We start from the raw sequence: 14,347 nt of genomic DNA, 5'->3' as shown, positions 1-14,347 counted from the left end.
TCAATATCTTATTAGAAAAGTGTTTTAATGAGGAACTGTGTCATTGTTGTTCGTTTTTTGTATTTTTGTATAGTTTGTGTGTGTGTGTGTGTGTGTGTGTGTGTAACAGATTTGGAAGAAGCCTGGTGTGTGACACCTACAGGGTCATGAGGAGGCAGTAAAGAACAGGAGGCATTGATTGCCTTTTTTTTTTTACATGTATCAAGGGTAGTGTGGACTGCAGTGGGATCGATCGAGATTATAGCAGACGTATCGACGCGTACTTTAACTATAAGAAAACTCATTTGTCACTGATGACAATTAGAGTTGCTCATCTATGTAAGGACTGGAGAACAGCTTTCACCTAAAGACTGTGTTTGTGGTAGTGTGAGAGGCAGAGACTGGGAGAGAGAGAGAGAGAGAGAGAGAGAGAGAGAGAGAGAGGGAGAGAAACTGAAGCATCCGATTTTTAAATTACATCTCCTTGCTTGACATCGTCCACAATTTCCCAGCGATATTTTGTGGAATTATTATCTCTTAAGTTTTATGCTCTCTCTCTCTCTCTCTCTCTCTCTCTGTTTCATTCACCCTAATAGACATTGTTTCTCACCAAGAAACAGCATGTGAACTTCATTTAGACATGCCTTGCTCTTTCTTCTTTAAACCACATGCATTCCCATGGAGAGCAAATGATCTCATCTTACTCTCGACTGACACGGTTTCACTTCCTCCCGAGGTTTAATTAATATGGACCCGGCGTCTCGCACCGGGACATCTGGCACATCATCTGTTGTGCAAGAGTAACTGTTAGAAGGATTGCTGCGATTATATTTGCTCTTTCTCCCCTCTCCAAGACCCCGTAGGCTTGAATTCCATTTGTGTGAAAATAAATAAATCTGCTCTCTGCTTTAAAGAACAAAGCGAGTATAGAACGAAGTCTTTCAGTTGGAGAGGAATATTCCTCCGAACAAAAGGTTCGTGTTTTCTTTTAGGGAGGTAAATGTTGCCTTCAAATATGAAATAGGAGATGTTAGATATTCACGACGTCGTGTGCTGTAGCATTGAATACGGCAAGTATGGGCTTCATCAGAGGCTACAGGTGGCTTGGAAGAATAACACATTGTCCGGTTTAATAAACACAAAAATAATAGGATAGCTTTCGTCGTTGCGGCGGAGGGAACTGCCCGGCTGTCTGGAGGTGTAATGACGGCAGATCGCGATCTCATCAGCTCGGGGAAACAGCCAGCCCGCTGGAGCCGGCTTTCACCTTAATCAGATGGGCTCACGTCAATCGCTAGCGGTAGATTAGAAGAGAGATTGCTTTGGAGTTTTTTTTTTCAGGAAGATCGGAGTTGGTGTCACTGTCATCATGCGCCTCCCTCCCTCTACCCCGATCTCACCCCAATCTGTCGCGGTTCAAAGTGAGCGGAGATTGGCGTTGGACGAAAATGTAATTAAGATGATGGAGATGCCATCTCTGGTTACATTCTTCTCCTTTCTATCAGATTAAACCGCATCTCAGGTTATCACAGCTATCAGAGAATGGGCTTGTGTGTGCGTTTGTGTGCCCCCCCCCCCCCCCCCCCCATTGGATCCTCATTTAATTCTTGTCAATTTGATGACAGTTAACACTAGAATGCTACCTATGGCATTGTTAAAGCTTGGCCATTTGATTGTGTGACAAAAAGATTCAAAGAGAAAGTTTGGGGACTCAGTAATGCTACATAGTGAATCACCCTTTGAAAACTTCACCTGTGCCATCCACCAATTAGGAAGAGAGGGAGAGAAAGAGAGAGAGAGAGAGAGAGAGAGAGAGGGACAAGAAGAGCGAGATAGATAGAGAAAGATGGAAACTTGGAGAATCCAATTAGAGTTGTAGGGATGACAGGCCAAACAGACATAGACAGGTTCACCATGGTAACGGGGCTCTTATCAACACTATCTTTCCCCCTATTCTTGTCCTCTCTTTCTTCTTATCTTTCTTCTCTGCATTTCTCTTCCTGTCCTCAACTGTCTCTTGCTGCCTTAACACATGAAATTGTCATGAAATGTGTCAGAGCGGGTGGTCCCACTTACTGCCTAATGCAATGCAGCAGGTGCTGCTGAAATGATCCTAACGTCTGTGAATAGACTGTACTATTACATGAAGCTTTCAGGCTGCTTTGAGAACATATACAACCTCTCCGCTTGTAGTGAAAGTGAAAGAGTGTACATTTCTGTGAATTCAGTATCCAGGGAAAGTAGAACTTAAAGAAACTTCTCTGGCAACAGCAGAATCCGTATAATTTTCCCCTTGTATTCGTTCAGCACTGGCAAAACGTATTTGTTTGTTTCAAGACATTATCAGAGAAAACTACGAAAGACTTTGAGCCATTCAAGTATAAACCTGTTCAAATATTCTGTAGGTTACACAGAAATGAATATTATTATTTATATGCACCACAGAATGTGTAGGAAAAACCATAGCAACTTCTGGGAACCAAAATGTAATGAGGTCATAATTAGTAACAGCCTGTTCCAAAATAGAACTGCATTCCTTTCAAATATGTCACAACTGAAGCGTGGGTGTTGGACTGAAATTTTTATGAGTGTGCATCATATATCTTTCCACCATATTCCATTATGGTTCGAATTAAAGAGCAAAGTCACATTAGGTCATTGGAGTATTCATTATATCGGCCTGTGTCTCGACGTAATTCACAGCTGAGGTAATTTAGCTGAACTTAACCGGTTCAGGAGCTAGAACCGACACTTGAGCAAGATCCTTGTTTCACGTCATACTTTGACGCGTTCTCACAGCTGTCCATAAATGCAGAGTGTATCTCCAGGTGAGATAGAACACCATTACGCTAGGGCAGTGCTTCTGATTTCTCGAAACATCCAGACGTTCCGCAAGCAAAAATATAGACGGCGCGATGGCCTGACGAGCGCTCGTTTAATGGTCTGTTTCTTCCTCACACAAAAGACATTGACATGCATTGGAATACACAGCCGGTAATGCTCTGGGCCTTTTTGCTTGCATGGCTGGTTGAACACGATTGTCTCTCATCATTGGATTCCTGCGTTTCTCCGTGTTCACAGTTCACCTGAAGCAACGGGATTTCTACAGCTGCCTCTCAGTCGCCATTCCGTCGAATGTTGGAGGCCTGAGAGTCATCTCCAAGCTGATTTTCTTTAGATGAGATGCTCATTCACACAGAACAATAGCCACATTAGAGGGGGGGTCACATAGATTACAAATGGAGAAATGGTTTCTATTTTTCAGCGGCATGACTGTGCGTATGTGTGCATGAACTGGGTCTTTGTCAATGTGGCGTATGTATCAGTACTTCCTGCTGGTGCGCTTTATTGTAAAAACACCATCAGACCAAAGGTTTTTTTTTTTTTTTTTTTTAAAGGACTACAGGGAGCAGATATTCTTTTCATTAACGTCCCTGGAAAGAAAGAAAGAAAGAAAGAAAGAAAGAAAGCTTTCCTTGGACGTCATGTTCACAGGCTGTCATAGAGGCTTGTGGATCCTTTGATTGGTACTCTTGAACTCTATTAATATTCATGAGTACCTACTCAGGAAATTATAGCCAACTTTTACTGCACAACTACAATTTCACCTGTCCAAGTTACATGTAGCCAGTTTTTTTTTTTGTTTTTTTTTTTTAAATTACATATTCCTTACCTGGCGTCTTACTGCTCAGCTTCACGTTTGTTTGCGTGTCTGATTTAACGAGCGTGGCCCCCATGCGCGCTGACTCTAATTGATCAAGGCAGCGTTCTCTCTTAATGCCAGTACTCAGTTTCTTATACAAAGCTCTAGCCGCTCTGCTTGGGAAAGGTCTCTTTTAATGGGCTGACTCTTGACTCCTAAACTGTACAGCTCTCTGTCTGTGCAAAAAAACAAACAAACAAACAAACAAACAAAAAAAATGGTGCGTGTGATTGCCAGGCTCTTTATATTAGATGAGAAAGAGAGATTGCCATCAACAGAATCTCCTTATTCTCATTGGCCGTTGTTTGGGACATGAAAGCATAGATGAGGCGGCGTGGGTTTTACCTTAATAGAGCATTGAACCATTTTCAATGATAAAACACACACCAGTGACATGACTAATGATAATGAACACTGTTAGTGGACAGGGGATGATTTCGTACACACACACACACACACACACACACACACATGAGAACTGAGGGAAGCCATTAATGTCCCATGATTTAGATTTGTAATTGTAATTTACCGTCGCTAGAGCACATCTGTAACGTTAGCCTTTGCATTACTTCATCAGCGTAATATGTTCCTGAAGACACCGGAGGCCGGAGGAAACGCCTACTTGCTCCTGCATGTCTGTCCAATTGTAAAGAGCTTTGTGGAGATTTCTCAGCTCAGCGGCTAGTTTCATTCCAGACGTCGAGCACTTCATCATTCACTTCGCTTTTCCTTGACACGAAGGCCTCTGACGGTGTCTGAATCATAAGACAGCATCCTATTTAACTTGTCTGACTCTCTCTTCTCCTCTCCGTCTAACTGCTTCGATAACCTTCAGGCGACGTCTCTGTGAAATATATGTAATTACTGTTAAAGGATGCTGGTTTCACTGGACCATCTAAAACTACAGCCTGATCTACTCCAGAGCTTAGTATAGAAGACCACTGAGGTTAACCCCGCACAACATGTGATTAATCCGGGCGAGCTGTAAGAACACACCCTCTCAATCACCTACGTGTTTCAAACTCAAAAAAAAGTATCTAGAAAATATCGACTCCCCAGAATTTTTTTTTTTCACCTGTGACATTTTAACTTAGACAAACTTGGTGTGCAGTCAATCAATACCTGGAGGAAGGCAAATCTCTCCTGTTTTCTTCTCTCATTAATAATAGAATATCATTTATAGCTGTTGCTTAGGCAACTAAGTATGTCTCCTTCCATGACCTGTCTCTTAGTCCATTTCCCAATGTGTGTGTGTGTGTGTGTATGTGTGTGTGTGAGAGAGAGAGAGAGACAGACCAGTCTTGACTGCCAGCAGTCCCTGAATGAAAATCAACAAGCTGTACAGCACATTCATAGTCTGTGACTTTTTTTCCAAATATGGCAAATTCAGTACAGAAACGGACAGAGGAAAGATAACTAAATGAGAAATGGGTCTAACTTACAAAGGGCTCGTTGATGAGATTTTTTTTTTTTTTTTTTTGTAATATATGACATTGTCTTTGTCAGAAGTTGAAAATGGCACAGATGTAGGCTAGAGTTAGAATTTATGAAATGTGACAAGGCTAAAAGTTCTTAGTTCTTAGTTTCACTTTGCAGTGCTGAACTTGAGTATGGGTTATTTATTTATTTATTTATTTATGGGCGTCATATCGAATTGATGAAGCTGTCTTAGCGGCACACATATTGGCACTTCTCTTTATTTCAGCATAAACACAGCAGACTCTATGAGTCATAGTAATTGCCTTGCTCTTATTTTTGGTAGACTTATAATAATATGAAAGTGTGTGTACAAAAGACACACACACACACACACACACACACACATACACACACAAACGCATATCAGAGGAAAGTCAGAGCGCTTTAATCTACGGTGCCAGGTGCTTTCAATTGGATCAGCTGTCAGTCAAAGCCTGGATACGGGTGGACTCCACTCTTCCGCAGGAGATGTACCTTTCCATGGGGATCAGCAGCGTTGTCAAAAGCCCACCTTGACATGCCTTGACAGGCCTTCCCTAGGGCGGCAGATGTCTGTGAGTCCCTCTCCTCTCTCTCTCTCCTTCTCTTTCACCTTCACGGTGCACTGAAACGTGATGGTTCACTATGAGGCTATTCTAATTAGAACACATGGATAGCGCAGTGCTCAGGTAAGTGAACTGTGGCCTACAGCCAATTAGATGCTGATTTCCAAATGTGTGTCATTGAGCACCTTGCATTTGAGATTCCTGTAACACAGAGAGGGGACTGAATTAAGAGATGTGATTTTCCACATTCACATTTCCATCGTGGGTGATATAACTTGCTTCTCCTTTTCTGGCAGAGTAACTGCACGTGTGACTTCTCTATTAATGTCTCCTGATTTGAGTGGGTGACCAACTGTAAGTAACACACTTTTACCTGTGGGTTATGGTTATTATATTAGCTAAAAATAACAGCTGTACTCTGCACCTTTATTTAAAGAAAATGAGGAAAGCCCCAAACAACATATGCTCATAATGCTACCGACGTCTTGAGGTTTCGCACAAAAATTCAAACCTCTGCATTCTTAAACATAAATAAATAAATAAGAAGAAGAAGACAAAACAACCCTCAGTGAATGTCATTAGTGTTGGCCTTCATATCGTTTGACTTCTAGATGTCCTCTATCATTGTTAAATACATGTCCCTGTTTACGGGGCTCGTATACTTCTTTCTTATTATGTTGCTGAGGAGAGGTATTGCTGCCCCTTTAAAAAGGCCTGTGGAAGGAGGGTGATCGATCAGCGTTGGCATGACACGCAGCATGTGTGACGGTTCCATTTAAGCTTTTTCAAGTAGATGTCCCTGTCCTCTGTCTCTGTCGCCATGACAGTGGGGGGGGGAAAAATGAGTTTGTCACTCCATGGGTTTAATTGATCTGGTGGGGATTGAGAAAAAGAGAAAGAGAGAGAGAGACAGTGAGAGAGACAGAGAGGGAAAGGAAGAGAAGGAGAGAGAGAGAGAGAGAGAGAGAGAGAGAGGGATCTGTGGTATGACTAAGGATTTGAGTCGACGTCTGACAGAGAGGAGGAAATGAGCGGATGAGGACATTTTTATGTGGTTCTATATAGCAACAGGATAAACAGAGAGAGAGGGAACGAGAGAGAGAAAAGGGAAAAAAAAGGAATGAAAGAGAGAGAGAGAGAGAAACAGAGAGAGAAGGATTGTCAGAGACAGGAGAATGGGGTGCCTATAAACAGACAGATCCGCTATCTCTAATTATGGTCTTCAGGTCTGTGGGTGTCTCTGAGCTTTACTGCTAAATCGATATGAGGAAAGGCATACTTGAAGAGGGTCATATACTATATATACACACAGCTCTAACGCCTATAGTGCCAATAGACTTCATGATAAGGCCACCACCGAGGTCAACCATAGCTACACTCTCGGAGACACGTTCTAGACATGCTTCAGTTAATGTCTGTGTTCATGCATGAAATACACAGCAGAACACACGCTCATCCTAACGTGTATACGCGTCTTTATTTTCGCCCCTTCTCCCCTTTTTTGGGATGAGCCCTCGTTACACGGCTCAACAAACATCCCATGCGAAACCACATTCAGGATGTCATTTCGCGCTAACTGTGACGTGTGGTTTTTTTGGGTAGCGGAGCATTAAGATGTTTTTTTTTTTTTTTTTTACTCCCTTTGTTCAAAGCTCTTACTTTCCACCACTGCTGAAAAATGATCAAAGGCACAAAAACTTCAAAAGGTAGAGGAGAAAAGCTGTGGGCGAAGCAGGGAGTCTGCAATAATGGCTGTTGCGTTCCACTGACATGTCTTTATAAAGAGTCCAACACAGATCTGTCAAGAGTAGAATCTCTGAGAGGATCAGAAGACGGAGTATCCAGCAGCTGCTGCAGTTGAGATTCGGAATGATTTATACCTTGCCTCTGTGGGCATTTCTGAAACGGGGGCTTATTTGGAGCTAAGCTAGACTGGTACATGAGAGTAAAAACCATGCAAGTGTTGTCTAGTTCCCGTTGTGAAGAGAAGAACGCGGCTATTCTCGTATCTTTTTTTTTTTTTTTTTATCGGTCCATACAATCAGGAGCACCTGTGTCTTGTTAAAAGACCAAATTGTGTGCAAATTAGTTTTTGTGTTACCGTTTATTCAGCAGAATGTGATTTACCTTGCTTGTTTGACAGCTGTGGTCTCTTAGCAACATTGTTAGCAAAGTGAACAGCGATGAGGAATGAGATTTCAGCCTGGAGTGTGAATTGTCAAGTTTTTGTTAACAAGAGATGTGTGTGTGTGTGTGTGTGTGTGTGTGTGTGTGTGTGTGGGCGGTGGGTGAGGGGGGCTCCAGTACCCTACTTCATTTTTTTACTGACAGATGTGACAGGTTGAACAAACCAAGGAATTGAAATTGATATGCAAACAACATATACCTCTGTTACCCGATAATATAACTCACATTGTTTACACTGGTCAATAAATCAAAATTTAAAGAACAACAACAACAACAACAAAAAAAAGATTTTCAAAGTCTTCTTTCCTTTCTGTATTGGCTCCATCCTGCTGAGATTGAGGAGGTATTGACAGTCAAAAGGCCGTAAGGAACTGCTGATTCTCTGTTTCACCTCAACAGGCAATGGGAAATTCAGCAACTTCACCCTCCTGTCTCGGAAGCTTGTGTTAAATTTAAGTCAGCATTATAAACCGAGAACCTCTGTTGAGCTCAGTGTCTGATCTCTCACCTGCAGTCAAGACATAGCCAGAACTTCACTGATCAGAGAACAGCATGACCTCAGAACAGCCATGCATGGTGGCTACATTTAAGAAAAGGATATAATAATAGAGAATTATAGAAGGTTTTAAGAACACTAATAAATTGTTATCCTTTAAAATACGATTCCCTTATATTCTGGTAAATTTTGAATAGCCAGTTGGCCATGATCTCGCATATGTTTCCCAACTGGCATGTGAGCGCTCCGGCCTGAAACGGAGGGATCAGCACATGCCTCCTCCAGTACGTGTGAGGCCATCCGTCGCATTTTTCACACCACGAGCTGAGATGTGTTGCTGAGTAATGTAACACAAGCCTGGAGGTGAACGTGTTGCATTACTCAGCAAACCATAGCCATCCGGTGACCAAGCATCAGTGACTAAAGAGAAGGAGTGTGAACCTGACCTCTGTACCTGCCTGAGGGAACACAGCTAATTGCGTCCCTACTGCCGACCCCTGGCCGCCGTGGGCGAGCGCAGCGCGGCTGCGAGTTGGGACCACGACGCGGTGACTTAATCTGGTGCCTGAGCCGTCGCGCTTTTACCTGAACGTTCATTAGGAAAGAGACATATCAGTGATGCACTCACCATGAGTGTTAGCTTTCCTGAATGAACGCGTTGATACCAGCTGACTCAGTAGCATGAATGGGACAAGGACGTTTGCCAGCTTTGATCAGTTGGCTGGTAATGAGTCTGGATCTTATAGAACTGTCTCATGTACTTGCATTGTATGTAATTTTAAGTTGTTTTTTTTGGGTTTTTTTTGAGTAAACAGTCAACTGAAATTTGGGCTGTGTCATCCACAACTAGTGAGCTAGCACATTAGCATGAGTGACCACTAGTTAGCACATAAGTTAAGATTCAAATAACAGCAAAGTCAGTCAAACTAATCAAACATCAAACATGGCTTGTTGCATTCATACACATCATATCTGGGGATTATACTGCGTAACGCTCCTAATCCCCAATCCTTTTATGTGTTACTGCCTGTAAATGATCTTTAAGACAGAAAGTAAGAAAAGTCAATGTCTGAATGGGAAACCTGAACATGGATTAGCTTGTCAACAGAAGTATTCACAGCATGTACTCCAGGAGAGCTCGTAATGGATTAATATTTTACGCTGGCTGATGTGTGATAATCTGTGTTGTGTAGGCTAGAGAAGTCCCTGTAGTGAATCAGTCAATGATCTGTTAGAGGTTTCTACCCGTTAGTATTTAGAAACAAAATGCCAGAGAGCAGATCTACGTGGCTTGAAATTTCTTCAGTAAATCTGATAGTGAATACTGAAAGATACTGAAATACTGAAAGTCACACCAGTGTCATGCTTTGGCCAGTGCCAGGTGGACTATTGTGTAATAATGTATGCTCCTCTCTCTCTCTCTCTCTCTCTGCATGTTTATGCATGCAAATACATTAAAAAAAAAAAAAAAAAAAAAAAAAAAACTCTGGCTAAATTACTTCCATAACACGGAATCACCGTGGTGGAGGGGTCAGATTCCAAACTTTTCCACTTCAGGGCAAAGCCCCCTATGACCTGTAGCCTGGGTCCATGCATTCAGATGTTTAACACCTTTACATCCAGATATGACTGAAGAGCCCCTATTGGGTAATCATGCTTCAGGTTTGAATATGAATCATGAGTGTGACTCATGTGGGGATTGATATAACCAATATGCTGTTGGGCATGTATTAATATATGGGTACATCTACATGCTAATGGGTCACGATACGACCGTGCATAAATAACAGCGGGAAAACATGTCGGCGTAAGATTTACATTGCTTTGGGGAATCGTCTCGGCATGTTTCTTCCATAACAGAATCATGGTTGCTTAAATTAGAGCTCGCATTGATGCTCCATCTCTTTTTGTGATGTGTTTTTGGAGTGAAGCTGATTATCCTCTTTCTCATCAAGAGAGCAGACCTGCTGGCTTCTAAATCAAAATGCAAATCGACGCAGAAAGAATACAAGCTATTCAAATTCAAATCACATAATCACGAGTTCGTAATCATGACAAGATTTTGCAGTATGGCATTGACATTATTAAATTTCGAGACAGATTATGGAATTATGGGAAGCTTTGTGTAAGCCATCGAATCAGCACATTGATTTAGTTGTGCAAACATGCCCTGAAATTTTATTACGGGAGCTTTAAGATCGATCGAACGCTCATTTTCTTTCCATATTTGTGTTTTCCATCTGAATTGAGGAGATCAACTTTTAATTACATACCACCCCAGTAGAGCATGTAAAATCTACATGCTGTGTTTGTCTAAGATTTTTCACCGTGAGAAAATATTACAGAACTTTATCATTCCAAAAACAAAGGTACAAACCAACAAACACTTTGTTCATCTAATCACGTCAGTATGATGTATAAGAAGACCATTTTAGTGAGTCAACAATGTTCCAAAACCTTTAAGTAAGGATTTTTATTACCTTTTTGCTTACTGTGCTATCAAAAGGTTATTGGTTGATTCATCCTCTTTCAAAGAACGGAGACAGCCAGAGCAGTCTCTTCAGGTTATATATATATATATTTTTTTTTTTTTTGCTCACTCCTCATTCAGATCATGCTGTGTTACACTGCGAAGCCTGATGAATCAGCAAAAGAGTGGTTTTGTTTGGTTTCTTTCTTTTTTTTTTTTTGTTCTCTCTGTGGCTGTTTGTCTGGCTCTGCATGCCGAGGTAAACTCAGAATCTCCTGACCTTTCACTGCTGTGATGGCCGTTCTCCTCCTCCGTGGGGAAATGTCACGGCTAGCCCTTTTTGTTCAGACCCTGAAACGCGCCATTCCCACATCTCATTGCTCAGCAAGCGGACCAGCGGGACGCTAAATCAACAATGGGGACCTCAACTCTTTTAGAAGCGTCTGTTCGGATTCTGTTGTAGAACTTTGATGACTGGTTATGTCTCACAGAGATTTGTGCACCTGGAAAAATGTTTGCTTCACAAAAGCCTGCAGAATACCAGTGAAGGCCAATGTAGTGACTGTATGACTGCTAACTTTGAGCTTAAGGTTGTACTTTGATCATATTTTGGGGAGCAAATGACATCATACTATTTCATTATTATGCTAACGTTAGTGTGAATGCACTGAGAGGGTTTCGTAGTATTGAATAAATACATCTATCAAACAGTTAGCATTGTTAGCAGTTAGCATACATCCATCAAACAGTTAGTGTTGGTCAACTACGATATCCAATCAGCGAGGCTGCTTTTAACAACATTTATTCTCACTCGAAAATGTAAAACAAACAAACAAACAAATTGAAAAACTAATAGGTGTATTATCTAATTTATATATGATTAAGATCATTATTTCATCATAAACACATCTCTTTTGAAATGTCAGCATTGGTCATAGTGCTCTGTATTAAAAATGTGATTTCCATGGTAATCGTTTTGTTTTAGTGAATCTGCTGCCACAGCACTGAGCTGTACCCTTTCCTCCTCTCTTTCAGGAACAGAGTGTGTCTCATAAAAGCCGCTCTCTGAGACCAGATAACACAAGAGAATAAAACTGTAGAGTAACTGACAAGTATCAGCCATTTCTAAGCCATGTCTGTTCACAGCTTGTTCAACTGCCAAGGCTCATCAGTATTATTGACAGAAATTTCGAAAACAAAAACAATAAATAAAAAAAAAACCCCAAAAAAACCCCAAAACGATATGACATGACATGAAATGTGACATGTTTGTTTAAAAAAAAAAAAGAGTGATGTCTTTTGTAATCATGATTTCGCTTTAATTTTTGCTGAATCTGTCCTCGTGTCAAAAAAGAGTCTGACTGTAGAAATGACAAGATTTGTATTCTACCTTCTCTCTACTTTATCTACTTCTTCATAACCCCCCCCCCACCCCCCCTCTCTTCATTAGTTAGCTACATTTTTTATTTTTACCAAAGTTGATTGAGGCGCCATACTTTCTAAGGCAGATTTCTGGGTGATAACCATTATTAGACCTGCCAATCAGTTCCCTTGTGTGTCTTTGGATATTCTTTTGTAATAGAAATAGAGCAGATGGAGTAATTTAAGTATAACAATGAGGTCTCAGTGTCTGCACGAATGATCAGGTTTCTCTCATTTAAATTCACGGATCAAGGGCCATCTCTCATTTTTCCTCGGTATGCAGTTGATGATCCTGTAATCACAACTTCTGAATCACACAAATTTTGGAGCTGTTATCATGAATATGGGCCAACAGACGGTACTGGTCTCCTCATATGCGCATATCCTCATGATGAGCAAGCGACATTTTACTGTTTCCTACGGCGGATCAGGAAGAAACTCTTCATGTCGCTACTATTACAATTCAGCTCATGTCACAATTTAATGACCTTTTTTTTCTTTAAATTGTCTGTCCGTCCATAGGACTGTGAGGCGTTACGATCTAGGTGGCCCATAGCATTTTTAGCTTGTTCCTCGGTGCACATTTTAAGCATGAGCTTTGCTGGAAGCCTTTAAAATTGTCACGTTTTGATCTTTTCTCTCTAAAACCTGGGGCGGCTGACAAAGCACAGAGGTCAGGGAGTCCAGTGAGTGGCTAGATGACTGTGAGTCTGAATTTTGAGAGGGACATCAAAGGACAAGGTAAATTTTGTAACCAAGGGGCAACAGGATCACAAATTTCGGTGAACAATGCCATGTACAATGCTATCAGCGTTGTCTAATCCTCTTTGTGGCTCTTAAAAAAAAAAGACATTGTGCTTAATGGACTGGCCTCATTATAGTTGCTAAAGGCAAGAGAAAATGTGTGTGTGTGTGTGCGTGTGTGCGTGTGTGTGTATCATAGACAGATAGCTAAATAGATAGAGAGAGAGAGGGAGAGAGAGAGAGAGAGGAAGTGATCATAAAAATCATTCAGGGACATTTCCAGTGTCATTTTAAAAGGCCGCTTCCCTCAGTAGGTCTCGTGGACGCTTGATTAGACTATGGAGCACTAAGTAGCTTATTGCCCATGTGACCGAGGCGGTGGTTTTTTTTTTTTCTTTTTTTTTTTTGCGGTGACTCATACCTTTTTTGTTTTGGTTAACTCTGTTGCTCTGAGACAATGATTACCTCCAAGCTGTTGCCTTGACAGCACATAGAGGGCATTTGAAATTCAGAAAAGACACTCCGGGTGAACTCAGAAGAAAGGAAGTTAGTCGATAAACAAACAATTTTGAATTCGCCGGCAGATGCTTCCACTCCCTGACAATTACAAAGGCAAAGATAATGCAACGGAAGTGCAGTGGAGCAAAGCAAGTGCCTCAGAACAAAATGAAACGGGGCCACCTTCAAATAAAAAGTGTATTTCTGCATACCATTGCTCCCTGAAAACCTTAGAAAAAGATTAAAAGAGTAGTTGGGGGGGGGGGGGGGTTGGTCATTGTGAGAAATTTGTCAGCTTAAAAATATTTTTTATGAACTTTAAAAAGATTTATTATTCCAAAAATGTTCAATTCTGTGAATTTTGTACATCACAGTTTTGCTGAGCAACAGTGTACCAGAGGAAAAAAAAATGAGGGCCAGTTTTGGTTTCATGCATTTATCATAACATATGTTTGTTCAAGATCAGATCAGTTTGTTCTTAGTTTTTGTGTAAATTCTGTTCATTCATTCATTCCTTTATTTATTCATTTATCATAGTGTTGTTTGTTCCTTCCCATCAGTTTATCACAAATTTATTACAAATCAAATTGTGTTCTCTCTCTTTCTCTCTGTCTCTCTCTCTTCCTCTCTCTCTATCCCTCTCCCTTGCTCTGCCTACAACCCCCCCCCCCCCCACCCCACCTTTTCTCTCTCTTTCCAGATCATGGGTTTTGAGCCATGGCTGAGGTTGTTCAGCACCAGAATTTAGGAGCTCTACAATTTCACAGTCAGACCATGTATCAAGGTCAGTTTTGCTCCAATGAGATTTCTAAATTTGCCTCTAA

The sequence above is a fragment of the Chanos chanos genome, chromosome 8 (assembly GCF_902362185.1).
Source record: "Chanos chanos chromosome 8, fChaCha1.1, whole genome shotgun sequence".
Lineage (NCBI taxonomy): Eukaryota > Metazoa > Chordata > Actinopteri > Gonorynchiformes > Chanidae > Chanos > Chanos chanos.
The sequence above is the reverse complement of the archived record's forward strand: the minus strand, read 5'-3'. Positions refer to the sequence as shown.